The sequence below is a fragment of the Lissotriton vulgaris genome, chromosome 7, assembly GCF_964263255.1.
Source record: "Lissotriton vulgaris chromosome 7, aLisVul1.2, whole genome shotgun sequence".
Taxonomy (NCBI): Eukaryota; Metazoa; Chordata; class Amphibia; order Caudata; family Salamandridae; genus Lissotriton; species Lissotriton vulgaris.
The window spans coordinates 774,325,217-774,352,852 of NC_141695.1; the positions used below are offsets into that span (position 1 = coordinate 774,325,217).

At 52.3% G+C, this 27,636-nt stretch overlaps 1 protein-coding gene across 3 annotated transcripts in view; it reads left to right on the forward strand.

Moving 5' to 3' along the window:
- Positions 1-27,636, forward strand: part of LOC147702393 (uncharacterized) — a 130,757-nt gene that overhangs the window by 4,070 nt on the left and 99,051 nt on the right. For 2 of the 3 annotated variants that reach the window (XR_015297521.1, XM_086931005.1), the window contains exon 1: positions 14,842-14,949. The exons of the other annotated variant lie outside the window; for it this stretch is intronic. The gene's annotated coding sequence lies outside the window, so the exon portion shown is untranslated. Of the gene's footprint in view, positions 1-14,841; positions 14,950-27,636 lie in introns of those variants that run through there. 3 annotated transcript variants of the gene reach the window in all.

Consider the following 27,636-nt stretch of genomic DNA (forward strand, 5'->3'; position numbering starts at 1 on the left):
CTCGTATCTAGGCTTATTATTTGATGGTCTTTTGAAATGTAATCCTTTGGTGGAGGAACGTTGGTGTAAATTGTTTTCCGCTAACGGCGCTATTGCAAGTTATGGGCGGAGGGTTGGCCGATGGTCTCCCGAACAAGTAATGAATCTTTATAGCTCCATTTGTTGCTCCAAAGCTATGTATGGGGCAGAAGTATGGGGCTTTGCGAATATCAACCAATTACAGCGGGAGGAAAATAAATTTCTACGATCACTCCTGAAAGTCCCCCAGAGCACCCCAGCTGTAATAGCCCATAGAGAACTAGGGAGGCCATATCTTGAAGACTTGGTTAAGCTCAGACCCATTTTGGCTTGGTTAAAAATTTGGACAAATCCCGAGGCGACCTTGAGTAGGCAAATCCTAGGTGATTGCCTGGGAAGGGATAAAAGTATGAGTATACCATGGCTTAATTACGTAAAGACTAGTTTGGAAAGCCTCGGTCATAAGGACCTTTTTATAAATCCCGCAGCAATTGTATCTCAAGATAAGTTGACTATAAAGAGATCTTTTTTGGCCCAGAGAATCGCACACAGAACAGAGGTTGAAGGGATCAAATGTACTGTGAGTGCCCATAGCCTTGTCAAAAGTACTGAGGGAATGGAGCCGTACCTCTACCTTATGTATAACGCCCAGGATAGGTTTTTAATGTCTCGTTTTAGGCTCAATTTGTTACCATATTTACTGGCGGATCCAAAGGGTTTTACACTTTTAATTGAGCAGAAGGGTGCCTGCGGCTGCGACAATAGGTCTCCGCAGGACACCCTTCATTTTGTACTTTTGTGTTCTTTTTATTCAATGCCTAGGCGTAGATTTCTGGTAGGAATTTTAAAACAAGCCAAATTGACACATGCCAAAGCCGCTTTACTTTTTTTTGCAAAAGGCGATTGACCCCCTGACATTATGTTACATTATGAATTTTATCAAAGTTGCGGTGAGATTGAGGGTAACTAGAGGGTAGGCCTGATTGTTACTATTATAATGAATTTTTTCTTGCTAACCTCTTTTAAATTTTATGTAATTGCAGTCGGGGTTCTGATAATGATTTAATTGTATTTTAATTGTTTGTATATATGCTTTTATGGTGTTTTTTAATCACCGAATAAAGAACTCTTGACTTGACTAGTTGATCACTCTGTGGATCGTCGTCAATTGGGAACTTGAGGTTCGAATCTTTGCTTTTTGCAATTGGATCCACACATCTGTTGACATAGTTACCCTACGTTATAAGGGATGCAACTATTGTCCTGAAGAAGTCCACTTCAAGGACGAAACGCGTTGGCTGTGCCACTTCCAACAAGTGATGCTTATGACCTTGTTTTTATAAAACCTGTTGATATTTGAATAAAGGAAACTTTTGAAGAACACTGTTATTGGGAAATTGATTGTATAATGTCTTTCCCTGTGTATTGAGAAGTGGTGCACCTGGGCTTTTGTTTCACACAGTGTCCTATTCTGTTTGTCTTGCTTTCATTTAATTTGAAGGTATAGTGGTCATTTTACTTTGAAATCTGTGGGCAAATCAAAGTGCCTTAAACATTGATCATGTAGGTATAGGTAGCCTAAGGAGTGCTTTCAGGATTAGTATAATGCATTCTCTGGAGTGAAGGCAGAGAATGAAACTTGCAAAAGCGTTTTGTATTTGTTGTATCTGTCTATGATCAAAGTGGGGGTGCTCAGGTAGAGGGTGTTAGTGTAGTCAAGCTTGGAGATTATGAGTGTAAGGGAAGATGTAGCTTTTGTTGGTATCCAAGGGATGGGGTGAGGCGTTGCAGTTGCTTCATTATGTAGAATGTGCTCTTTTGAACTTGTTGACATGTACTATCAGGTATAGATCTGAGTCAATGGATAGCCCTGGTTTCTTGCCTCTCTTGATGTAGTTGGCGTGACATCGAGTTCTTTGGGCCATATATTGGTAGGGCTGTGTTTATGCCACTGTCCACAGGTCAGGATCTGTCTCTCTACAGTGCCTAGCTTTAGGTGATTATTCATACATTCAAGGCACGGTGGCAGTTGTCAAGTCTTAATTTGTGGAGGTCGTCTAGGCCACCTATTTATAGAATGATGTGTATAGCATCTGCATAGGTGTGCCAGGTGAGTCTGAATGATCTAATCATGTCTGATAAGCGTGTCAGGTTGATGCTGAAAAGGAGAGAATATATTCTAGATTAATCACGAAAATGAACTGGGCTCCAACAGGTGACACAATAACACTCCCTTCCTTCCCCTTTGTAACTTTTTAGGTCGAGGACCGAAAGGCTGCGTTTGCGCAGTCTCCGGTCGGAGATTTAATAATTTTTATTACGGGGCTTGAACCCGCCTCTCTCTTCCATTGGCTGGCTCCCTAAACGGAGGCCAGCCATTGGATGAGAGGGGCATCTCTCAGTTCAAGCCCCGTCTCTTTCGGATTCGGGGGCGTGTTTTTTTTGTGTTCTTTCGACTGTGACGTCATCTGTCACTCAGAACGCCAAAACACGCCCCCGAATCCGAAAATTTCAGAGTTGCGGCCGCCATTTTGCAATTTTCTTGTTTTTTTTTGCCCTGAGCAGCGCCCTCAGTGCAGCCCATTTTCTGTAGCTCCTGTCCTGTACAGCAGTCCGTTGTTTGTGTCGTGACTCTCCCGGCTCAGTTACCCGGAAGCGGAAGCGCATCTGTCAGACGGGTCAATGTCAGCAGCAGCAGCATGGCGGCGGCGATGCTTTTGCGAGTCTTGCGGTGCGCCTTGCCGAGGGCAGGCGGGAGCCTGAGCCTGCAGACCCGGTGGTGAGGGAAGGTACGTGCAGCCTGTGCAGGGCACCTGCTGGGAAAGGGACACTGGCGGCGTTGCTCCTGGCACAGCTTGACGGAAGAAAACTTTGGTACAACTTTCAGTTAAACACGGGCAGCTGCAGGGAACAGGCACAGACCAGGAGCCGCGATTGACCTGTGGGAAGAGGAGGGAGGACATGTGATGTACGGCAGGGTTGGTAGGCCCGGTAGGCCACACCCCCCCCATTCCCCACCCCCACGCTCCCCTCCCTTAAAAACAATTGTTTTTAATTTTGTTCTGAATTTGATGCTAAAGTACAAGTATGGGTCGCCATATACTATATCCTCAGTGATTAGACGCCGCTCTGATCACAGGCCGCAAAGATATAGAGAAGGAATCTATTTAGAAATACAAATGGGAACAGCTCGGCCCGCCGGAGTGGTGGTGCGTGGAGGTCTGCCTGATTACAGACTATGGTTCCGCCCACGTCACAGTCTGAAGTTATATGCCGGGGACCTCAGAGGATGGAAGGGAAATGCACGGCTCCAGGTCATGCCTCGGTAGGAGTGTGCCCATTGACCTGATACATAATAAGGCAGAATGTGAACACGCATTTGGTTTTTGTAGCGTCATTCACCCTCCATGGGCTTCAGTGCGCTTTGCAGCCTGCCCCTTTTGTGCAACGGGGACCCAGCAGATACCGTTGTCAATTTAACCATCGCCATGCTGATGCTGGAAAGTGCTGCACCAATTGCGCCATGGGCGCTAATGCAAGCATGGCAATTGGACCCCCAACTCCAGGATTTGTAGTAAACTAAAAAAAAAAGCCACTAATTAGGTAAAGCCCTGGTGACAGCCACGCCCCTGAACTGAGGTTTACTGGAGAGTCACCAAAACTAAGGATTGGGCTAGAGGATTGCACACTTGGCGATTTATGGCATTTGCCTAGCCTGTGTGTCATGAGCCGTAAAGCAAGAATAACAAATTACCCTGCGCCCTACCGGCGTCCATTAAAATATAGGCATCATTTGGGCGCCATGAGCCTTTCATCCCTAGACCCCAGTGTCACTGCACCTGCTACAGTCATGGTTGGTGCGTCCCTACTTACACGTCTCCCTAATCTTTTTTTCCTACTCTCCTTATCCTCACCCCTCTCTCCTTTTGACTTTCTCATCTCTATCGCATTCCTGTCTCTTTGTATCATTTTAAGTCTCCCATCAGTCCTCACCTCCTTCCTCTCTGCCCTCCTTGAGATCCATATGTCTGGCCTCTTTCTCTTCCATTGCTGCCTTTGCTCCTCTGTATTTGCTGCTTTCTTTATCATCATTATCCACTTCTCCCTTTATGTCACTGTTCCCTCTACTCCTCTCCTTTCTGTCGTCCACCGTTCCCTGTTCTTTCATCTCTTTTCTTTCTCTTCTTCATTTCTCACTTTTCCTAGACTCTCCACCCCGCCACCCCACTTCACCCACTCTCTGGGGGGCTCGAACTACAGATGGCACTGCAGCCTGGGCACCCTCTCTCCACTTGGACCCGTTGCCACTGCAGTGGCTGCACCACCACAGCCAGGCCCCTGCTGCTACACCAGCCCAGGAGCAACGCTGAGCAGAGGACAAAAGGGGTTTGCTTAAGATCACACCGACTGGAGGTATCTGAGCCGGGAGCTGGATCTCAAGAGGTTCGGTAACAAGCATTTACAATGCAATGGTCTCGGCATTATTAAAGGTAGAGCTATTGGCATTGCTCATGACTTTTTTTTTTTTAAATCATAAATAAATGGCATTGTCATTTACATTGCCAATAGGTCATGCATTTGCGGCGATTAAGCTATTGGCATTGTAAATGACAATGCCATTTATTTATGATTTGAAAAAAAGAAAGTCATAAGCAATGCCAATAGCTCTACCTTTAATAATGCCGAGACCATTGCATTGTAAATGCTTGTTTTCCTTCTTCAAGCCTTCCCGTAGTGGCAGGCAGAGGACATTCTGAGGCAATGCAGCTAGGAGGCAGGAGCGCAGCCGGTAAGATTATGTGAAGGCAGCAGCAACAACTGTTAAGCAGGCCACACGCGGTACCGCTGCCAGCGTCAAGTTCACCAGCTCGCGTTCGGCGTGCAAAGTCAGTCAGGGCTGACTGGAATCCTCAGCGTGCGTGAATGTCCTAAAAGGCCGGTACTGCTTTGGGGCCGATAATGAGGGGAGCGCTGACTGTGGGGAGGGGCTGAAGGAGTGGCTTGGGAGAGGCTACGCTTTCTGATACGAGAGTGCATTGAAGTAGCTGTCTACCAAATATAGTCAATCACCTAGAAGGTGGTCCACTCAGCAATTCCTACCGCAATTTCAGGCACAGGTAAATGAGCACAGATAATACTTTTAGTCCAGTCAAAAATTGCTGGGGCGCTTGAGAGTGGGATTAAGGCTGGAAAGCTTTGAGAGTTACACGGAGCGCTATTGGTGATAGGTTCCAGACATGCTTGATATAGACATTATTCAAAGTTTGCCTCCTGAAAACAGTGCACTGTTCACCAGCCGAATTCCGTCTAGTGCTAGAAGGTACCAAAAGCACAGTTTAGATTAATGCACACACGTTAAGACATGCTCAGCCTCACAGGGAAAGCTGCCACAAATGATCTCTCGCTGATACTGGCTTGTTGGGGTGTTCTTCAGCACAAGCCCATCCTCTGTTGCCAGTGTAGAAACATAGAATGAATGACCAGGAGGACGATGTGCTGACAAGAGGTTTATTGGTAGCCCCCCAGCCACAGCACAGGTACAGCTCTTCACTGAGGGGAATACTCTCCACATTTGGAATGTGTAGTGAATGATACTCTGGAGCCAGGCGTAAATAGTGCATAAATACATAAATAAATAAATAGAATAAATAATGATGCTATGCTTCAACAGTGTAAACGGTAAAGTGCAAATAGAATAATTCAAGGTGGTTGCATCACAAATTCACCATATTTTTTAGGTAGAATGACAGGTCTGCCTGCACAGGTGGACACTTGAGTAACCGCGGGAATGTGTGCCTCCTCATCCAGAGCGGTTGCTCCACTCTGTGTATCATTTGGGTCACTAAGCTAATTTAAGTCTCTAAGTTCACTTTGGACGGTAACACCGCCTCCCAAAACCATTACCTGTTCATTATTGTTTTTTGAGGCATGGTCAAAGGCTTCAATTTCAGACCATAACCAACCATCATCTACCTTCGTCAAGTTCTTGTCACGTTTCCACCATAGAACTTTGTTGCATTTGGCCATTCTTTCTAAAGACCATATTCTGTTGTCGCTTAACAAAGCGGAACGAGAATCAAGTTTTTTTACTTAGCGAGGGTCACTGAACTTGGTGTTACCTTTCTTGCAGAACATGCCTAGTTTTACCCTGACCCAATCACCTACGGCCAACTTGGTGTCCTTCACCCCACGTTTTTTGTTGTAATACTCCTTGTAGATCTTCTAAGCTTTCATGAGATTGCTCTTCACCACCGAGGTTGACCATCTGCTTTGAAGTTTGAGGTTCATCCATACTGTGTTTTCTCTTGTAAAGGGTTCTCTGTCATGCAAGATCTTGAAGGGACTATACGCCGTGACTGTGGGGTTTATACAATAAGCCCATAAAGTTTTGATAACTTCTGTCACCCAATTACTTCCTACATTTATGGCAGCTTGGACTGAGCTCATAATGACTCGATTGAAAACTTCTGCTGTTCCGCTACCCACAGGGTGGTAATTTGGGGTATGTTTAGCTTCGATCCCATTCCTATTAAGGAAGGCTTTCCATTTGTCCAAGATAAATTGTTGACCATTGTCGCAAATTAGGGTTCTGGGAATACACTCCCTCAAAAAAGTCTTGGTTAAAAAAGCTATGAGGGAGGTCAAGTCAGCTTTTCCACATAATTCTAACTCAGCCATTTAGAGTACCTGTGAATTAAGACAATAATGTATTTAGGTACATCCCATGAATCTAAAATGGGACCTAGATTGTCTACAGAGAGTTCCTCCGATAGATTGTCTGGGCACTTGTACTCTCCTAATGGAGGCCTCAACATTGTTAAAGACTTGTCAGCACTAGCGCAATATGTACATAATATCAAGTTCTTTTCAATGTCATTGTCTATGCCGAGCCACCAGTAAGATGATTTCATTCTCCTTTTGGATTTTACGATGCCCAAGTGTCCCTCATGCATTATGTTGAGGATACGGCTCCTAATGCTTTCAGGAGGAATTACTTTGCCTTCTCTGAGGATGAACTTGGCGTCATCACTGATAGACAATTTGTATCTGAGTTCCCAAAATATCCTGTGTTCACTTGGTAACTTCATTTTCTCTGGCCAACCATGCATTTCAAAATGTTTCACTTGCATAAGAACATTGCCAGTGTCGTAGGCTGACTCTCATTCTTGTGCGCTGATTACATCCTCTTTCTCATCAGTGAATGCAACGTTGTAAGCATCCCATTCGTTGTGCAGATATTTATCCAAGGGCATGGGTGAATAATTTAAGTAGTCTGCCACTTTGTTCTTATTACCCGGAAGATACTCTACGTCGTAGACATAGTCTAATAATCTAAGAGTCATCTATGCAATGTGGGGGTTGGCTTTCACATGGCCACTAGAGGTAATGACGCTGACTAAGGGTTTATGATCTGTTCTGAGGGTAAAGTTTGACACCCACAGGTACTGCCTGAACTTTTCCATGGCCCAGACAGTGACCAAAATCTCTTTCCCAATTACTGAGAATTTCTCCTCATTGGTGGTGAGTGAATGGGAAACAAATGCTATGGTAGTTTCTGACCCATCATTGGACAAGTGGGACAAGACTGCCCCCAACCCTTTCTCACTAGCATCTGTGGTTAAAATGCTTGCTGCTGACATCTCAAATCCGTGGAGTGGAATGGCATTGCAAATGTCTGATTTGATGCTTTCGAATTCTAGGTTAATCTCAGAATTCAAAGAGAAGGTGTTCTTTTCTTTCAACAGTTGACACATGCTACGAGTCTTGGTGTTAAAATTCTTTACGAATTTACTGTAAAATCCTGCCAAGCCGACAAAAGATCTAATTTCGTCTTTAGATTCAGATGCTGGAGCTGACTTGTTGGCAGTGACTATGTTTTTTTGGAGTGATGCCTTTGTCACTTATCTCATGCCCTAAGTAGTTTACAGAATGGACAGTAAACTTGCATTTTCCGAACTTAGCTGTGAGACCACTCTCAGCTAACTTCTTCAACATTAGTTTCAATGTGGAATTGTGCTTCTCTCTGTTCTTGCCCATGATAAGTATGTCGTCTTGAAAATATAAGATGCCCGTTAAGACTTTGAATAGCTTGAGCATCAACTGCTGAAAAACTGCGTCGGCTGATGCCAAGCCAAATGGTATGCTCATAAATCTGTAACACCCATAGGTAGTAATGGAAGATGTCAATTTCTTTCAAGACAGATATAGGGAGATTTGGTGGTAAGCCGCCGTGAGATTGATATTGGAGCGGAGAGAACCACTGGACCCCTTCAGTTTTTGCAAGTAACTTGTCAATTTTAGGGAGAGGAAACTTGTCTATAACAATGTTTTTATTCAGTTCTCTGAGGTCGATACATAAGCATTAATAAACACCTGTATGAAAAAGGGGCTCCAAGGGGATTATTTTTAATGACCAAAAAATCTCCAAACTCCCATAATCAAGACAAATGACAAAAAATGGGAGAGAGCTGGTCAAACTATAATGAGACTAAGAATATATAAAAACTAATAATATTCAGTGTTGGTCAGAGACAAGAGGTACCGACGGACAGAGCGGGCCTCCACTACCGAGCAGTTGCCGGGTGAGGTGAGGTCCACTCCCACAAAAAGCTGGGAATGAAGGGGCACCCTACATCCACTGAACTCCAGGACAGAGTATAGTCCTCCAGGTTTTGGTAGGGGGTACCGTAACAATGATTGGTAACTTTTGTTGTTATCATTATTTTTTGTTCTGATTTTGGCACATTGCCACGGATATTTGTTGCAGTAGCGTTTGTTATATTAGGTCTTGACGAAAGCCAGGTTAACAACACCTTTTGGCTGAAACATGTCGACCCAGATCCTATTGCTATGAGATAGTTATTTTTTCGAGCTAACAGTCATCTCACCTTTTTAGTCTTGACACCTGGTTTACACTTGATAAAATATGGTTGTGTTCACTGGTAGTCACTTTTAATCTCACTTAGTTTGCACTGCAATTACACACTTTTTTTCAGCGCCACTGTTTCGAGATCACACCTGGGCGGACCAGTTGTCTTCTTTGAACACAGTGCAAGCCAGTTACCCCTATCTAGGGGTGGGCTGCACTGGTTTCATCTCTCTGATTCCCAGATGACGAGGTTCCGCCTGTGTGGTGGGCTGATGGGATTCATCTCGACATGGTGGAGCTGAATTCATACATTCTTTTACACTGATTATTTTTTTTTCTATATTCTTAGTCTCATTATGGTTTGACTAGCTCTCTCCCATTTTTTGCCATACGATACATAAGCGTACCTTACCGTTCTGTCTAAGTGCCACACCTAAGAGTGCAAGCTATTCGGCACTCTCTAAGGGTTCTATAACACCATTCTTTCAAGTTTGTTAAGCTCTAATTGTACAGCTTCCCTGGTATTGAATGGAATGTTATGAACTTTGTGACTTACAGGTGTGGCCCTCTCCTTTAAGACAATTTTACGTGAGAATGTTGACATTTTTCCAATGGTTCCACAAAAAACTTCAGGAAATTATTTTTTAATTCCTCCTCTATGAATGCAACAGGATTACCCATCATTAGTATTTACAATTAGAGTTAAGGGTAATTTCCAATGCTCCTTGGTCTGCCAAGCCAAGAACAAAATTTCCTTTTTGTACCACATAAAGTTTACCTACTGTTTGTTCTCCTTTGAACTCAAAATGTAGGCGTCTAAAGCCTAACATGGGGACACAGGTGGGAGAATGTGGGTCCGACAATCGTCGCCAGATTGTAGTGAATGATACTCTGGAGCCAGGCGTAATTTAGAATATTTATTGTGAAAGGAAGGAGAGTGGGACATGAGCGCATCCCATTGCAGCTGCTAGCAGCTACCTCACACAGCTTTCCCACAATCCAATTCCCTCTCAACATTCTGAAGGTGACGTCACAGGTGTTGGTAAATAACCTTCTACACTAAGCTAGACGACACCACAGAATGACATGATGGAATGTTCTATTGTCTTAACGAACAGAGGGGGCATAGGCAATGGGAGGAACCACTATGGTGGATGTGAGACGTTGGCCTGGTATATGTTTTCCACTAATTAAAGTGTGCACCTTGCACCAGTCCAAATGACCTTTAAGATGTATGAGGTCAAAGATAACCTTTAGAAAGCTATCCAAGTGGTAGCTGTGGGGAGCAGCCTTCAGGCTTAATCTTGAAGGAATGTAAAGCAGCTTGTTTTACCAGAATATCACCTCCTATATTGATTAAATGAAAGGAGAACCACAAAGTAGTTATATAAAAATATGTATTTATTAATATAACAGTCTCTAGTATCCTCTACACGAGGATTGAACACAAAGCACACAATACGAGATCAATAGAATAGTTGTAAGTACACAGTGGGCTCCAGGGGGAGACCAAACCATATACTAAAATAGTGGTATAACAACCACAACTCGGGTCAAGACAAGGCCTAGAGTATGTAGAATCACTGGGACCCCAAGAAACCACTCATGGTCTGTAGATAGGGACCCCACAGAGGACGCGTGCAGTGTGCTAACACGACAGCGGGCTCTGTACAATTCTAAGGGGAAGTCGCGGTTGCAATTTCACAGTTTAAGGACCCCTCTAGGAGGACTTCGAGGAAACCCTGTGTAACTTAAGAGGTTGAAGAGCCACCCCACCTTTGGATACCGTAGTACCCGAGTTACCTATCCCAGAGGAGCCGGGTTAATAGGTCTGGAGTGGTGTCGGAAACCGCCGTTGTTCTCATAGCAGGGCTGCAAATAAGTACTGCTGCCGTGAAGGTGAAAATGGTTCGGTGGAGTCCAAGCCTGGATTCTGGAAGGAAGGAACCTGAAACCAGAGGGAACAGAGTCTGGGTCACTTCAGAGTGACCAGGGGCTCGGTAGACGAATGCCCACCGATGTCGGGTGCTTCAGGTACGAAGAAGGGATGCTTGACTCTGCAGCCAAGAGGACCAGGAGATGTCAACGATGACCAGGAGCCAAATGTGAGCTGTCTGATGAAGGATGTTGAGTGCTGAGGAGTTGCGGTCCGGCTGGAACACCAACAAGCCTTGGCTAAAGCAACCCATACAGGAATGTTCAAGCAGGTTACAGTGATGACCAGCAAGGTCCTGGGGACTCTAACAAGCAATGGGTAGGCATGGCATGTCTGGAGCAACCCGAAATCCCATCAGAAATCAAGATGACCCTCAGGAGGACTCAGAGGCCGAATGACCAGGAGTCGTGAGGGGACCTCAAGCAAAATTGCAAAGCACCAGCCCACAGAGCACTCAGTGTGAGGAGGCCGGAGTTCTTTGGTGCAAATACTGCTCAGGGTCAGGACTACACAGAGTCCAATGCACAAGCTCGGGAATTGCCAACAAGCATATGCAACTGCAAATGGATGTGGTGCACAGGGGTGCGGGTTATACAGTCCCCACGACGGATACTGGCCTCAAACTTGCTGAGAGGGCAGATCAACCTCAGGGACCTTCAAAACCCCACCTCTTGTGTTTCTAAAATTTTCGGAGTCCACAGGAGCTCAGAAGCAGCAGACCGGTCAATTGAATTGAGGCGCTTGCTAGTGCAGGGGAGTGGCTCCTTCACTCCAAGGGAAATACTTCAGTTGTCCTTAATGCACCACAGGTCCTGCACAGAGCCTGTATGGAGCAAGGGCTCAGACAAAGCTTTGGACAGAGAGGCGGACGAAGTCGGGCCCAATCAAAGTCCAGTGAAGTCCAGAGTATACAGACGGTCGAAGGTCAGTGGTTTCTTGTAGAATCTTGTCCACATAAAATCTAAAGTCTTACAGCCAGGTAAGCCCATTTGTACCCAAGGGAGAGGGTTGGACAGATTCGGGGAACCCTCTTGGAGGAGGGTCAGGAGAGAAGGGTGGTTACACCTATGTCCTTTGTCCAGTTTCGCGCCAGAGCAGGAGCCAACGGCTCCCAGAACTGGTTTGAGCTGGACTATGCACAGGGACACCAAATGTGCCCCCAGTGCAGACTTTCAGTCACTCTCAGAGTGCACCCACCCAGCCCCAATACACTAAACGCTGTCCGAGAGGTGGTCGCAGCTCCTGTGACAGGATGCCTACTGTGCTGCCTTCCTCTGCTCGAGCTTGGCTCAGTAGCAGTAGGGCAGAAATGTGTCTCTAGTCTGCAGTATCCATTTTGTGCTGTCCGGGTTGAGAAGGCTGGTACTGGTAAGATCAGTGACCCCACGAAGCTCGCTTCAGAAGAATGGAATCATACCTCCCACACCGGTTAGCAGTGTGGGAGGTATGATTCCAAGGTGTTTGATACCAAACACGATATGTTTCTATGCAGCCGTTTTCGAGATAGCATTTGCCGCAAAGTTATAATGCACCTCTACCTATATGTCTGGCTGAGTCACAGACAACCCGGGAGAATGGTCTCCGAAGGCTGCAGAGAGGCTCTGCTCATGCAGGGGCACCTTCTCACTAAACACCCAGCACCCTGCCTTCGGGATTGATAAGGCCTGCTATAGGGGTGACTTATAAGTTTTAATTGTAGTGACCTATAGATATAGTGAACCTATATCTAAAGTAAGTGGTGCAAGCACCAGCTTACACAGGTTGAAGTAGCAGACCTGTAGTCCCATTTTGCATGGCATCTCATGGGTGGCATAATACATGCTTCAGCCCATGGGAGGCCTCTGTGGTACCTATGCCCAGGGTCCCATATACTAGGGACTTATAAGGGTACTCCAGTATCCAAACTGGAGTGTATCAAAGTACATGTGTAAAAAATTAAAGAAGAAAGCAAATAGACTGGGGTCCTGATTAGCAATATCCCAGGCAGACTAGTCAAAAATAGTGCAACGTCAAGCAAAAAAGTGGGGGTAACCATAAGAGCAGATCCTACTTTCCTACAGTGGAGACCATAGATTAATTAAGCCATCAGACATGAGAGGCACAAGACCTGCAGGGCTGGGAATACAAGCCCCATTTACATCCGAATCATTGTCTAAATATCTACAATCCTCTACCAAGGTGAGAAGACTTTCCTATGGCTAATGTTGTGCTCTGCCTCGAGAACATTTGGTCCCTGTATGAGTGCGAGATGACAATTCTAAACATTGATTGTAAAGCTGATGTCATGGAGGAGAGTCGCAGTGTGCTGGAGGTGTTCCTGGACCAGAGTTGTCTCTTCATCAGCCACGTACAGAGTTACGTAAGCTCCTGACCTCCTTCCGTACTGTGAACCAAGAAGCAAAGGGAGTAAAATAACTTTTTCACTCTTCCAGAGTCACCAGCTCCTTAGCCATTTTTGAGAGCAAGGGAAATACTTAGGGTTCCACGATCGAGTCACAAACTGGTGAGCACACTGAAGGAAGGAGGCTGCTGTAGTGGGGGAGTTAGGAAGTGAAGTGCATAACCCTAGCGGATCACCCACCATTGTGATCACATCCCATTGACTCATCTCTTTCACAAAATGCACAAAAACTCCACGCCAGACTGCCTGTGAGCCTTACTACACAGGAGAGGCTGTGATATGGTTTGTGGTTCGATCACTGGGTGTCAATCTCATACCCTGGAGCACAATCTAACTCGGCCGTGAGTTTAATGACTTAGGGCCATATGTATGAAGCTCAAATGAGTTCGCAAACGCCGGAATTCGCAAACTCATTTTCGCTGAATGGTATGTATGTAGCAAAATTGAGTGCAAAATAAGGAATCGCAAAATTTGCGATTTCTTATTTTGCGATTGCATTTAAGGAATCGCAAATTTTGCGATTCCTTAAATGCAATGTAAGAAGCATTAAAAAATGCAAATTGGCCTTAAGGAATCTCAAATTACCACCAACTTCAAGTTGGTGGTAATTTGCGAATTCCTGGAACAATGCACTTTTTTGCATTTTTCAAAGTGCAATGTGAAGCACAAACATGCGCCACCTGTGCATCCATGGTAATTTCAGGGGTGCAACAGGGTGTCCTTTGGACACCCGTGCACCCTTGAAATTATTCTCAATTTGCGATTCTCAAATTGCGAATCTCAAATTGAGAATACCTTCCCATTCATTCCTATGGGCCGCCTGGCCCATAGTAATGAATGGGAAATTATTCCTTAATTGCGATTCGCAATTTGCTAATCGCAATTAAGGAATTTTAAGAAATCGCAAAAAAAAATCGATTTTCTACATACATACCAATTTGCAGATCTCAAAAAGCGATTTCTAAAAAAACGCTATTTGAGATTCGCAAATCTGGATGTTGATACATATGGCCCTAGAGACCTTCTCATTCACTAGTTGAGGGTCCCACACGTTGGTGAAAAGTCTCACTCTAAGGCTGTGAGTCTTACAGCGTGGCGCACAATGCCACTCATTGGTTGCAGGTAACACTCCTTTCAGCACAGTCTCCTCAGAGGGAGTGAATATCATGCCTTTGGAGCATTCTCTCATCTTTGGATGTAAGTCTACCCCTTACATTCCAGATTCAGTCATTGGGAGCTGCCTCTTGTCTCAAGGCAGAGTTTCCCTCTCCAATCTTTGTCAGACTTCCTTTAGCAGAGCCTCGCACCTGGTAATCGCAATTATTCTGCTAAAACTTTCAGTTTTGGATTTAACCTCTCAAAGCCCGGACCCTTGGTCCTCGCTGCAGAGTACCGGGGCTGCAGGCTCAATCGACCTTGTATTGGAGAAGAAACGCGGAGAGAAGGATGCTGCAGGGTGCACGAGCCCCCTTCAGTGCCCCCCAGACGAGGCCTGGCTGTAATCAGCCATGCATGTCATTCCGGGGAACATGTGGAGCGTGGATGCTGTTCAGCACAGATGGAGGGACACGGGAGAGGGAGGGAGCGAGCGAGCGATGGGTGTGGGTGGGGCCAGAGGTGGGCGAGGATTCGGAATGGTCCGGGAGAGCCTCCCACGGTGTGCTTGCAGCAGGCGCGCTTCACGTCAGGTAGAACAGCCCTGGACTCTGCCCTGCATCTCAGCCGGTAAGATGTTTCGTCTCAGATTCAATAAGAAACGCACGCATCTTTCTATTTCTCCCATTGACTTCTACTGGCACAGAGGCAATTTGGCGAGAGTCAAAATAAAGTAATTTTTGAATTATTAATTCCGTAGTCTGACGCCTGAATGTGCGAGTGAAATATATAGGTTTGAATAGCAACAGCGGTCACAAACTTAAGGTAAACTTTTTTCATTGTCCATTATTTTGGGAAAGTGGTAAAAGTCTGTATTCTGCAAGCTGCTCTCTGCAGTTTTCTCAAGCAAAGGATGGGAGGGGGCGTTCGGGGGATCGGGGGAGGGAGAACTCAGGTCACGGCAGACTCCAATTTGTGAGGGTCATTTGCAATCTGTGCCGAGTAGATGATGTTGATTTTTATTACTACTAATGTTCGGCTTTGTAGGCGTTCCGTTCTAATGCTTCCGTCACGTTAGCCTTATAGCAAGATACGATGTATGATGAAAAGTACATTAACGGTTCATTGAGTTTGGTCTAAGGGGCTTTATGGCGGATGTGTTGCAGCACTGTATGCAGTACGCGCGAGTACTTGCTGCTGCTGTAAAGACCAATTACATCACTAAGGTTTATATTAATGTTTGGGATGTTCGGGAGCAGAAGACAACAGAGGGCAGTTTTCGCGTGTAGCGCACACTACTGCTCAGAGTTTACGGACAGGTGCCGTATGGCAAAGTCCAAAGCCGAGCAAGCTCCCCTCACTGCCTGTCCGTGCGCACCAAGCTCCTCTTACCGCCTGTCCCTGCGCCTGTCCCTGCGCACCCAGCTCCTCTCACCACCTGTCCCTGCGCACCCAGCTCCTCTTACCGCCTGTCCCTGCGTACCCACCACCACACATCGCCTGTCACTGCGCACACTGCTCCTCTCACCACCACCACCTGCACCGGCTGTTCCTTTGCACCAAGCTCCTCTCACCACCTGTCCCTGCACACCCAGCTCCTCTCACCACCCCTTCCCCCAGCACCCAGCTCCTCTCACCGCCCGTCCCTCCGCACCAAGATCCTCTAACCGCCCGTCCCTCCGCACCCAGCTCCTCCTACCACCTGTCCCTGTGCATCAAGCTCCTATCACCACCTATCCCTGCGCATGAAGCTCCTCTTACCGCCTGTCCCTGTGCATCAAGCTCCTCTCACCGCCTGTCCCTGTGCATCAAGCTCCTCTCACCGCCCGTCCCTGCGCACCCAGCTCCTCTTACCGCCTGTCGTTGCGCACCCGGCTCCTCTTACCGCCTGTCAATCAATCAATCAATCAGCAAAATTTGTAAAGCGCGCTACTCACCCAAAGGGTCTCAAGGCGCTGAGGGGGGGGGGAGGGGGGGGGGGGGGGAGTCGCTACTGCTCGAACAGCCAGGTCTTGAGTTGTTTCCTGAAGGAGAGATAGTCCAGGGTCAGCAGTAGGTGAGTGGGGAGGGAGTTCCATGTCTTGGCTGCCAGGTAGGAGAAGGATCTTCCTCCGACGGTGGATTTGCGAATTTGTGGGATGGAGGCGAGGGCGAGGCTGGCGGATCAGAGCTGGCGGGAGGGTGTGTAGAATGTGAGGCGGCTGTTGAGGTACTTCGGGCCCGTGTTGTGTAGAGCCTTGTGTGCATGGGTGAGGAGTCTAAACACGATCCTCTTGCTGACGGGGAGCCAGTGCAGGTCTTTCAGGTGGGCAGAGATGTGGCTGTGGCGAGGGACGTCCAGGAAGAGTCGAGCTGAGGCGTTCTGAATGCGCTGGAGTCTTTTCTGGAGTTCGGCTGTGGTTCCGGCGTAGAGGGCGTTCCCGTAGTCCGGCTGGTGACGAGGGCCCGGGTGACCGTCTTCCTGGTTTCGGTGGGGTGCCGTATGGCAAAGTCCAAAGCCGAGCAAGCTCCCCTCACTGCCTGTCCGTGCGCACCAAGCTCCTCTTACCGCCTGTCCCTGCGCCTGTCCCTGCGCACCCAGCTCCTCTCACCACCTGTCCCTGCGCACCCAGCTCCTCTTACCGCCTGTCCCTGCGTACCCACCACCACACATCGCCTGTCACTGCGCACACTGCTCCTCTCACCACCACCACCTGCACCGGCTGTTCCTTTGCACCAAGCTCCTCTCACCACCTGTCCCTGCACACCCAGCTCCTCTCACCACCCCTTCCCCCAGCACCCAGCTCCTCTCACCGCCCGTCCCTCCGCACCAAGATCCTCTAACCGCCCGTCCCTCCGCACCCAGCTCCTCCTACCACCTGTCCCTGTGCATCAAGCTCCTATCACCACCTATCCCTGCGCATGAAGCTCCTCTTACCGCCTGTCCCTGTGCATCAAGCTCCTCTCACCGCCTGTCCCTGTGCATCAAGCTCCTCTCACCGCCCGTCCCTGCGCACCCAGCTCCTCTTACCGCCTGTCGTTGCGCACCCGGCTCCTCTTACCGCCTGTCAATCAATCAATCAATCAGCAAAATTTGTAAGGCGCGCTACTCACCCAAAGGGTCTCAAGGCGCTGAGGGGGGGGAGGGGGGAGGGGGGGGAGTCGCTACTGCTCGAACAGGCAGGTCTTGAGTTGTTTCCTGAAGGAGAGATAGTCCAGGGTCAGCAGTAGGTGAGTGGGGATGGAGTTCCATGTCTTGGCTGCCAGGTAGGAGAAGGATCTTCCTCCGACGGTGGATTTGCGAATTTGTGGGACGGAGGCGAGGGCGAGGCTGGCGGATCAGAGCTGGCGGGAGGGTGTGTAGAATGTGAGGCGGCTGTTGAGGTACTTCGGGCCCGTGTTGTGTAGAGCCTTGTGTGCATGGGTGAGGAGTCTAAACACGATCCTCTTGCTGACGGGGAGCCAGTGCAGGTCTTTCAGGTGGGCAGAGATGTGGCTGTGGCGAGGGACGTCCAGGAAGAGTCGAGCTGAGGCGTTCTGAATGCGCTGGAGTCTTTTCTGGAGTTCGGCTGTGGTTCCGGCGTAGAGGGCGTTCCCGTAGTCCGGCTGGTGACGAGGGCCCGGGTGACCGTCTTCCTGGTTTCGGTGGGGATCCATCGGAAGATCTTTTGGAGCATGCGCAGGGTGTTGAAGCAGGACGACGAGACGGCGTTGACTTGCTTGGTCATCGTGAGGGAGGAGTCCAGGATGAAGCCCAGGTTGCGTGCGTGGTCCGTTGGCTTGGGTGCGGTGCCCAGGGCAGGGGGCCACCAGGAGAAGGAGATGGTCCGAGGATGAGGACTTCCGTCTTGTCTGAGTTCAGTTTCAGACGGCTGAACTTCATCCATTCTGCGACGGCTTTCATTCCTTCCTGGAGGTTGGCTTTGGCGGTGGTGGGGTCGTTGGTGAGGGAGAGGATCAGCTGGGTGTCGTTGGCGTAGGAGATGATGTTGAGGTTGTGTTGGCGAGCGATGGCTGCGAGAGGGCTCATGTAGACGTTGAAGAGGGTGGGGCTGAGTGAGGATCCTTGCGGAACGCCGCAAATGACTTCGGTGGCCGTGGATTGGAACGGGGGGAGGCGGACTCTCTGGGTTCTACCGGCGAGGAACGAGATGATCCACTCCAGTGCCGCTCCTTGGATTCCAGTGTTGCTGAGGCGCTGTGTCAGGGTGCAGTGGCATACGGTGTCGAAGGCTGCCGAGAGGTCCAGGAGGATGAGGGCAGAAGTTTCCCCGTTGTCGAGCAGGGACCTGATGTCGTCGGTGGCTGCGATGATGGCGGTCTCGGTGCTGTGGTTTGCTTGGAAGCCGGACTGTGAGGGGTCGAGGGATCTGTTGGTCTCGAGGAAGGCGGAGAGTTGTCTGTTGATGGTCTTATCGATGACTTTGGCTGGAAAGGGGAGGAGCGAAATGGGGCGGAAGTTCTTGAGGTCCGTGAGGTCCGCGGTGGGTTTCTTCAGGAGGGTACTCAGCTCGGCATGTTTCCAGCTCTCCGGGAAGGTGGCGGATGCGAAGGAGCTGTTGATGATGTTCCGGAGTTGGGGTGCGATGATGGAGCCGGCTTTGTTGAAGATGTGGTGTGGGCAGGGGTCGGTAGGGGAGCCGGAGTGGATGGTGTTCATCAGGCGGGTGGTGTCTTCGGTGCTGACAGGGGTTCAGGTGCAGAGGGTGGTGGTGGGGGGGCGCTGGTTCGGTGGTTGGGTGCGTGGTCAACGCGCCGAAACTGTTGTGTATGTCGGCGATCTTGGGGTGAAAGAACGAGGCGAGGGAGTCGCAGAGGTCTTGCGAGGGTGTGATGTCGTTGTTGCAGGCGCTGGGGTTGGAGAGCTCTTTAACGATGCTGAAGAGTTCCTTGCTGTTGTGGGTGCTGTTGTCCAGTCGTTCTTTAAATGTTGTCCTTTTGGTGGTGCGAAACAGCTGGTGGTGTTTGCGGGTGGCGTTCTTGAGGGCTGTCATGTGTTCTGCTGTCTGGTCGTGGCGCCAGGCTTTCTCGAGGGTGCGACAGGTTTTCTTGGAGTTTTTGAGGTCGTTGGTAAACCATGAGACTTTCCTGCTGCCGGGTCTGCTGGAAGGATTCTTCAGTGGTGTGAGTTCGTCGGCGCAGTTGGTGAGCCACTGTGTTAGGTTGCGGGCTGCTTCGTTGGGGTCAGTCGTGTTGGTGTGCGGGTTCTGGCTGAGGGTGGTGGTGAGCTGGTCGGTGGTGATCTTGCTCTAGCTTCTGCGGGGAACCTGTTGCGGGTGGTGGTGGGTCGTGGTTCTCCTGAAGTTGAAGTGGACGCAGCTGTGATCTGTCCAGTGTAGTCCGGTGGAGTGGCTGAAGGAGATGTGCTTGCTGGAGGAGAAGATGGGATCAAGCGTGTGGCCGGCGTAGTGGGTGGGGGTGTTCACCAGTTGCTTGAGTCCAAGGTTGGCGAGGTTGTCCAGCAGGGCATCAGTGTTGCAGTCCTTGTTGTTCTCCAGGTGGAAGTTGAGGTCCCCTAGGAGGATGTAGTCTGTGGAGGTGAGGGCGTGCGGACTGACGAAGTCTGCGATGGCTTCGCTGAATTGTGTGCGTGGTCCCGGGGGTCTGTAGATGAGGGAGTCTCTGAGGGTGTTCTTGGGGTCAGTGTGTATCTGGAAGTGAAGGTGCTCGGCGGCGGTGATGGTGTCGTCGGAGTTGGTCGTGATGCGGATGGTGTTTCTGTGGACGATGGCGATGCCTCCCCCGGTTTGGTTGATTCGGTCCCTCCGGGTGATCTTGTAGTCATCCGGGATGGCTATGGTGATGTCGGGGGCTGAGGAGGCGTTCCCTGCTCACCCAGCTCTTCTCACTGCCTGTCCCTATGCACCCAGATCCTCTCACCGCCTGTCCTTCCGCACCAAGCTCCTTTCATTACCTGTCCCTGCTCACCAAGCTCCTCTCCTTGCCTGTCCCTGCTCACCAAGCTCCTCTCACTGCCTGCTCCTGTGCACCCAGCCCCTCTCATCTGCCTGTCCCTGTGCACCCAACTCTTCTCACTGCCTGTACCTGCGCACCCAGCTCCTTTTACTGCCTGTCCCTGCGCACCAAGTTCCTCTCACTGCCTGTCCCTGCACACCCTGCGCACCCAGCTCGTCTCAACTGCCTGTCCCTGCGCACCCAGCTCCTCACAGCGCCTGTCGCTGCACCCAGCTCCTCTCACTGCTTGTTCCTGGGCACCCAACCCCTCTCATTGCCTGTCCCCGTGCACCAAGCTCCTCTCTTTGCCTGTCCCCATGCACTAAGCTCCTCTCACTGCCAGTCTCGGCGCACCAAGCTCCTCTCACTGCCAGTCCCGGCGCACAAAGCTCCTCTCTTTGCCTGTCCCGGCGCACCTACCTCCTCTCACCGCATGTTCCTGTGCACCAAGCTCCTCTCACTGCCAGTCCCGGCGCACCCCGCTCCTCTCACTGCCAGTCCCGGCGCACCATGCTCCTCTCACTGCCTGTCCCGGCGCTCCAAGCTCCTCTCATTGCCTGTCCCTGCGCATCCAGCTCCTCTCACTGCCTGACCCTGCGCATCCAGCTCCTCTCACTGCCTGTCCCTGCGCACCCAGCTCCTCTCACCGCCTGTCCCTGCGCACCCAGCTCCTCACACCGCCTGTCCCTGCGAACCCAGCTCCTCTCACCGCCTGTCCCTGCGAACCCAGCTCCTCTCACCGCCTGTCCTTGCGAACCCAGCTCCTCTCACTGCCTGTCCCTGCGCACCCACCTCCTCACACCACCTGTCCCTGCGCTTCCAGCTCCTCTCACCACCTGTCCCTGCTCAGCCAGCTCCTCTCACCGGCTGTCCGTGCACACCCAGCTCCTCCCACTGCCTGTCCCTGCACACCCAGCTCCTCCCACTGCCTGTCCCTGCACACCCAGCTCTTCTCACCGTTTTTCCCTGCGCACCCAGTTCCTCTCACCGCCTGTCCGTGCGCACCCAGCTCCTCCCACTGCCTGTCCCTGCACACCCAGCTCCTCTCACCGTTTGTCTCTGAGCACCCAGCTCCTCTCACTGCCTGTTCCTGTGCACCCCGCTCCTCTCACTGCCTGTTCCTGCACACCCAGCTACTTTCACCACCTGTCCCTGCGCACCCAGCTCCTCACACCGCCTGTCCCTCCGCCCCAGTTCCTCTCACCGGCTGTTCCTGCGCACCCAGCTCCTCTTGCTGCCTATCCCTGCACACCCAGCTCCTCTCACTACCTGTCACTGCGCTCCCAGCTCCTCTCACCGCCTGTCCCTGCGCACCCAGCTCCTCTCACTGCCTGTCCCTGCTCTCCCAGCTCCTCTCACCGTCTAGCCCTGTGCACCAAGCTCCTCTCCCCACCTGTCCCTGTGCTTCCAGCTCCTCTCACCGCCTGTCCCTGCGCACTCAGCTCCTCTCATTGCCTGTCCCTGCACAACCAGCTCCTCTCACCGCCTGTCCCTGCGCACCCAGCCCCCCTCATTGCCTGTGCCAGCGCACCAAGCTCCTCTCACTGCTTGTCCCTGGGCACTGAGCTCCTCTCACCACCTGTCCCTGCGCACCCAGCTCCTCTTGCCACCTGTCCCTGCGCACCCACCTCCACAGACCGCCTGTCCCTGTTCTTCCAGCTCCTCTCACCGCCTATCCCTGCGCACCAAGCTCCTCTCACTGCCTGTCCCTGCACACCCAGCTCCTCTCACCGCCTGTCCCTGCGCACCCAGTTCCTCTCACCGCCTGTCCATGCGCACCCAGCTCAACCCACTGCCTGTCCCTGCACACCCAGCTCCTCTCACCGCCTGTCCCTGCACACCCAGCTCCTCACACCGCCTGTCCCTGCGAACCCAGCTCCTCTCATCGCCTGTCCCTGCGAACCCAGCTCCTCTCACCGCCTGTCCCTGCTCAGCCAGCTCCTCACACCGCCTGTCCCTGCGCACCCCGCTCCTCTCACTGCCAGTCCCTGCGCACCAAGATCCTCTCACTGCCTGTCCCTGTGCACCCAGCTCCTTTCACCGCCTGTCCTTGCGCACCGAGCTCCTCTCACCGCCTGTCCCTGCGCACCTAGCTCCTCACACCGCCTGTCCCTGCAAACCCAGCTCCTCTCACAGCCTGTCCCTGTGCACCCAGCTCCTCACACTGCCTGTCCCTGCGCACCAAGCTCCTCACACCGCCTGTCCCTCCGCACCCAGTTCCTCTCATCGACTGTTCCTGCGCACCCAGCTGCTCTTGCCACCTATCCCTGCGCACCCAGCTCCTCTCACCGCCTGTCCCTGCACTCCCAGCTCTTCTCACTGTCTGTTCCTGTGCACCCAGCTCCTCTCACCGCCTGTCCCTGCGCACCCAGCTCCTCTCACTGCCGGTCCCAGCGCACCAAGCTCCTCTCACTGCCTGTCCCTGCGCACCCAGCTCCTCTCACCGCCTGTCCCTGTGCTTCCAGCTCCTCTCACCGCCTGTCCCTGTGCACCCAGATCCTCTCATTGCCTGTCCCTGTGCACCCAGCTCCTCTCACCGCCTGTCCCTGCGCACCCAGCTCCCCTCACCACCTGTCCCTGCGCACCCAGCACCTCACAACGCTTGTCCCTGCTCTTCCAGCTCCTCTCACTGCCTGTCCCTGCGCACCCAGATCCTCTCATTGCCTGTCCCTGTGCACCCAGCTCCTCTCACCGCCTGTCCCTGCGCACCCAGCTCCCCTCACCACCTGTCCCTGCGCACCCAGCACCTCACAACGCTTGTCCCTGCTCTTCCAGCTCCTCTCACCCCCTGTCCCTGCGCACCCAGCTCCTCTCACTGCCTGTCCCTCTGCACCAAGCTCCTCTCACTGCCTGTCCCTGCACACCCAGCTCCTCTCACCGCCTGTCCCTGCGCACCCAGTTGCTCTCACTGCCTGTCCGTGCGCACCCAGCTCCAACCACTGCCTGTCCCTGCGCACCAAGCTCCTCTCACCGCCTGTCCCTGCGAACCCAGCTCCTCTCACCGCCTGTCCCTGCGCACCCAGCTCCTCTTGCCGCCTGTCCCTGCTCAGCCAGCTCCTCTCACCGACTGTTCCTGCACACCCAGCTCCTCTTGCCGCCTAACCCTGCGCACCCAGCTCCTCTCACCGCCTGTCACTGCGCTCCCAGCTTCTCCTGCCGCCTATCCCTGCGCACCCAGCTCCTCTCACTGCCTGTCCCTGCTCTCCCAGCTCCTCTCACCGTCTTTCCCTGTGCACCAAGCTCCTCTCACCACCTGTCCCTGTGCTTCAAGCCCCTTTCACCGGCTGTCCCTGCGCTCCCAGCTCCTCTCACCGTCTGTTCCTGTGCACCAAGCTCCTCTCACCGCCTGTCCCTGCGCTTCCAGCTCCTCTCACCGCATGTCCCTGTGCACCCAGCTCCTCTCACTGCCTGTCCCTGCGCACCCAGCTCCTCTCACTGTCTGTTCCTGTGCACCCAGCTCCTCTCACCGCCTGTCCCTGCGCACCCAGCTCCTCTCACTGCCTGTCCCAGCGCACCAAGCTCCTCTCACTGCCTGTCCCTGCGCACTGAGCTCCTCTCACCACCTGTTCCTGTGCACCCAGCTCCTCTCACTGCCTGTCCCTGCGCACCCAGCTCCTCTCACTGTCTGTTCCTGTGCACCAAGCTCCTCTCACTGCCTGTCCCTGCACACCCAGCTCCTCTCACCGCCTGTCCCTGCGCACCTAGTTCCTCTCACCGCCTGTCCGTGCGCACCCAGCTCCTCCCACTGCCTGTCCCTGCACACCCAGCTCCTCTCACCGCCTGTCCCTGCATACCCAGCTCCTCACACCGCCTGTCCCTGCGAACCCAGCTCCTCTCATCGCCTGTCCCTGCGAACCCAGCTCCTCACACCGCCTGTCCCTGCGCACCAAGATCCTCTCACTGCCTGTCCCGGCGCTCCAAGCTCCTCTCATTGCCTGTCCCTGCGCACCCAGCTCCTCTCACTGCCTGTCTCTGCGCACCAAGCTCCTCTCACCGCCTGTCCCTGCGTACCCAGCTCCTCACACCGCCTGTCCCTGCGAACCCAGCTCCTCTCATCGCCTGTCCCTGCTAACCCAGCTCCTCACACCGCCTGTCCCTGCGCACCAAGATCCTCTCACTGCCTGTCCCAGCGCTCCAAGCTCCACTTATTGCCTGTCCCTGCGCACCCAGCTCCTCTCACTGCCTGTCTCTGCGCACCAAGCTCCTCTCACCGCCTGTCCCTGCGTACCCAGCTCCTCTCACTGCCTGTCCCTGCGCACCCAGCTCCTTTCACCGCCTGTCCCTGCGCACCGAGCTCCTCTCACCGCCTGTCCCTGTGCACCTAGCTCCTCACACCGCCTGTCCCTGCGAACCCAGCTCCTCTCACCGCCTGTCCCTGCGCACCAAGCTCCTCTCACCGCCTGTCCCTGCGAACCCAGCTCCTCTCACCGCCTGTCCCTGTGCACCCAGCTCCTCTCACCGCCTGTCCCTGCGCACCCAGCTCCCCTCACCACCTGTCCCTGCGCACCCAGCTCCTCACAACGCCTGTCCCTGCTCTTCCAGCTCCTCTCACCCCCTGTCCCTGCGCACCCAGCTCCTCTCACTGCCTGTCCCTGCGCACCAAGCTCCTCTCACTGCCTGTCCCTGCGCACCAAGCTCCTCTCACTGCCTGTCCCTGCACACCCAGCTCCTCTCACTGCCTGTCCCTGCGCACCAAGCTCATCTCACCGCCTGTCCCTGCGAATCCTGCTCCTCTCACTGCCTGTCCCTGCGCACCCAGCTCCTCTTACCGCCTGTCCCTGCTCAGCCAGCTCCTCTCACCGCCTATCCCTGCGCACCCAGCTCCTCTTGCCGCCTGTCCCTGCTCAGCCAGCTCCTCTCACCGACTGTTCCTGCGCACCCAGCTCCTCTTGCCGCCTAACCCTCCGCACCCAGCTCCTCTCACCGCCTGTCACTGCGCACCCAGCTCCTCTCACCGCCTGTCACTGCGCACCCAGCTCCTCTCACCGTCTTTCCCTGTGCTTCAAGCTCCTCTCACTGGCTGTCCCTGCGCACCCAGCTCCTCTCACCGGCTGTCCCTGCGCACCCAGCTCCTCTCACCGTCTGTTCCTGCGCACCAAGCTCCTCTCACCACCTGTCCCTGTGCTTCAAGCTCCTCTCACCGGCTGTCCCTGCGCACCCAGCTCCTCTCACCGTCTGTTCCTGCGCTTCCAGCTCCTCTCACCGCCTGTCCGTGCGCACCCAGCTCCTCTCACCGCCTGTTCCTCTGCACCCAGCTCCTCTCACTGCCAGTCCCGGCGCACCCAGCTCCTCTCACTGCCAGTGCCGGCGCACCCAGCTCCTCTCAATGCTGTCCCTGTGCATAAAGCTCCACTCACTGCCTATGTGTACCAAGCTCCTCTCACTTCTCTCCGTGCGCACAAAGCTCCTCTCTCTGCCTGTTCACATAAACTAGACTTCTATCACTGACTGTCCGTGCAGACCAAGCCCCTCTCACTGCCTGTCCTTTTGCAGCAGGCTCTTTTCACATCTTGTCAGTGTGCAGTAAGCTCTTTGCACTGCCTCCATGTTTCTTACGCAATGCAAACTGTCTATCCACTGGCCCACACATCTTCCCATGCTATCCAAGGCATCCATGTACCCCCACTATTTGTCTGTTTCCCCACACTTCTCGCACTTTTTGTCCTACTGAGCCAGATATCAAATGTGTGTTCGCTAGCAAACCTCCGTGCACCCCCACAGTGCCAGCTGGGCCCTGAAGAGTGTCCACAGTGGGCCGCAGTTGAGGGGCCAGCTTCAGGGGCGGACGGACTGCTATGATTCAGCACCGACAGTGCAGATGTATCTATCTGTTCCAGAGGTGGCCCCTTTCCAGTGACCTCCCGCCAGGTGCCTCACATCTGGGGCTTAGAACAAGCAGTCTGTGCAACAGTTCCATGCACGTGTGCATGGGACGTGAGGGTGACCGCGAAGAAGGCTGTGGAGGGTGGCCTCTCGCAGGACACGAGAAGAGATGTTCAGAGAAACGAACATTGGCAAAGTTAATAGGTCTCACCTATACTAGCGCTATTGGCTTTGGCAGTGTGTTTTAGCCAAGTTGCACACCAGTGTGGCTGCTGTTGGGGTTAGAGTGGAGCTCGGTTGATTGGGGTAGATTGGAGTGGGTAAATTGAGTTAAATTGGAATGGGGTAGATTGGTGTGTGGTAGAGTAGATTGGGGTCAAGTAAAGTCAGAAAATTTGTATAGTGCGCTACTCACCCAGAGGGTCTCAAGGCGCTTAAGGGAGAGGGGTTCGCTACTGATCAAACAGCCAGGTTTTGAGTTGCTTTCTGAAGGAGAGGTGGTTCTGTGTGAGACGGAGGTGGGTGGGGAGGGAGTTCCAGGTCTTGGCCGCCAGGTAGGAGAAGGATCTTCCTCCCATGGTGACTTTTCGGATGCGTGGAATTATGGCGAGGGCTTGGTTGGACGAACGTAGTTGGCGGGTGGGGGTGTAAAAGGTCAGGCGAGTATCGAGGTATCTGGGTCCTAGGTCGTGGAGGGCCTTGTGTGAGTGGGTGAGGAGGCGGAACGTGATTCTCTTGTTGACGGGGAGCCAGTGCAGGTCTCCCAAGTGACCGGATTTGTGGTTGTGGCGAGGTATGTCTAGGATGAGTCGAGCGGAGGCGTTTTGAATGCGTTGAAGTCTTTTCTGCAATTTGGCTGTGGTTCCGGCATAGAGGGTGTTTCCGTAGTCCAGTCGGCTGGTGACAAGTGCTTGGGTGACCGTCTTCCTTGTTTCGGTGGGGATCCATCGAAAGATCTTTCGGAGCATGCGTAGGATGTTAAAACATGATGATGAGACGGAGTTGACTTGTCTGGTCATCGAGAGGGAGGAGTCTAGGATGAATCCCAAGTTGCGAGCATGGTCCGTTGGTTTGGGTGCGCTGCCTAGGGCCGGGGGCCAACATGAGTCGTCCCAGGCAGAGGGGGATGATCCTAGGATGAGTACTTCCGTCTTGTCGGGGTTCAGTTTTAGGCGGCTGTTCTTCATCCATTCGGCTACGTCTTTCATCCCTTCGTGTAGGTTGGTTTTGGCGGTGGTTGGGTCTTTGGTAAGTGAGAGGATTCAATGGGTGTCGTCTGCGTAGGAGATGATGTTGAGGTTGTGTTGGCGTGCGATGGATGCCAGAGGACTCATGTAGATTTTGAAGAGGGTTGGGCTGAGCAATGATCCTTGTGGAACGCCGCATATGACTTCGGTGGCCTCTGATCTGAAAGGGGGAGGCGGACTCTCTGGGTTCTTCCGGCGAGGAAAGAGATGATCCAATCCAATGCCTTATCTTGTATCCCAACGTTACTGAGGCGTTGTACAAGTGTGCGGTGGCAGACCATGTTGAACGCTGCGGAAAGGTCCAGGAGGATGA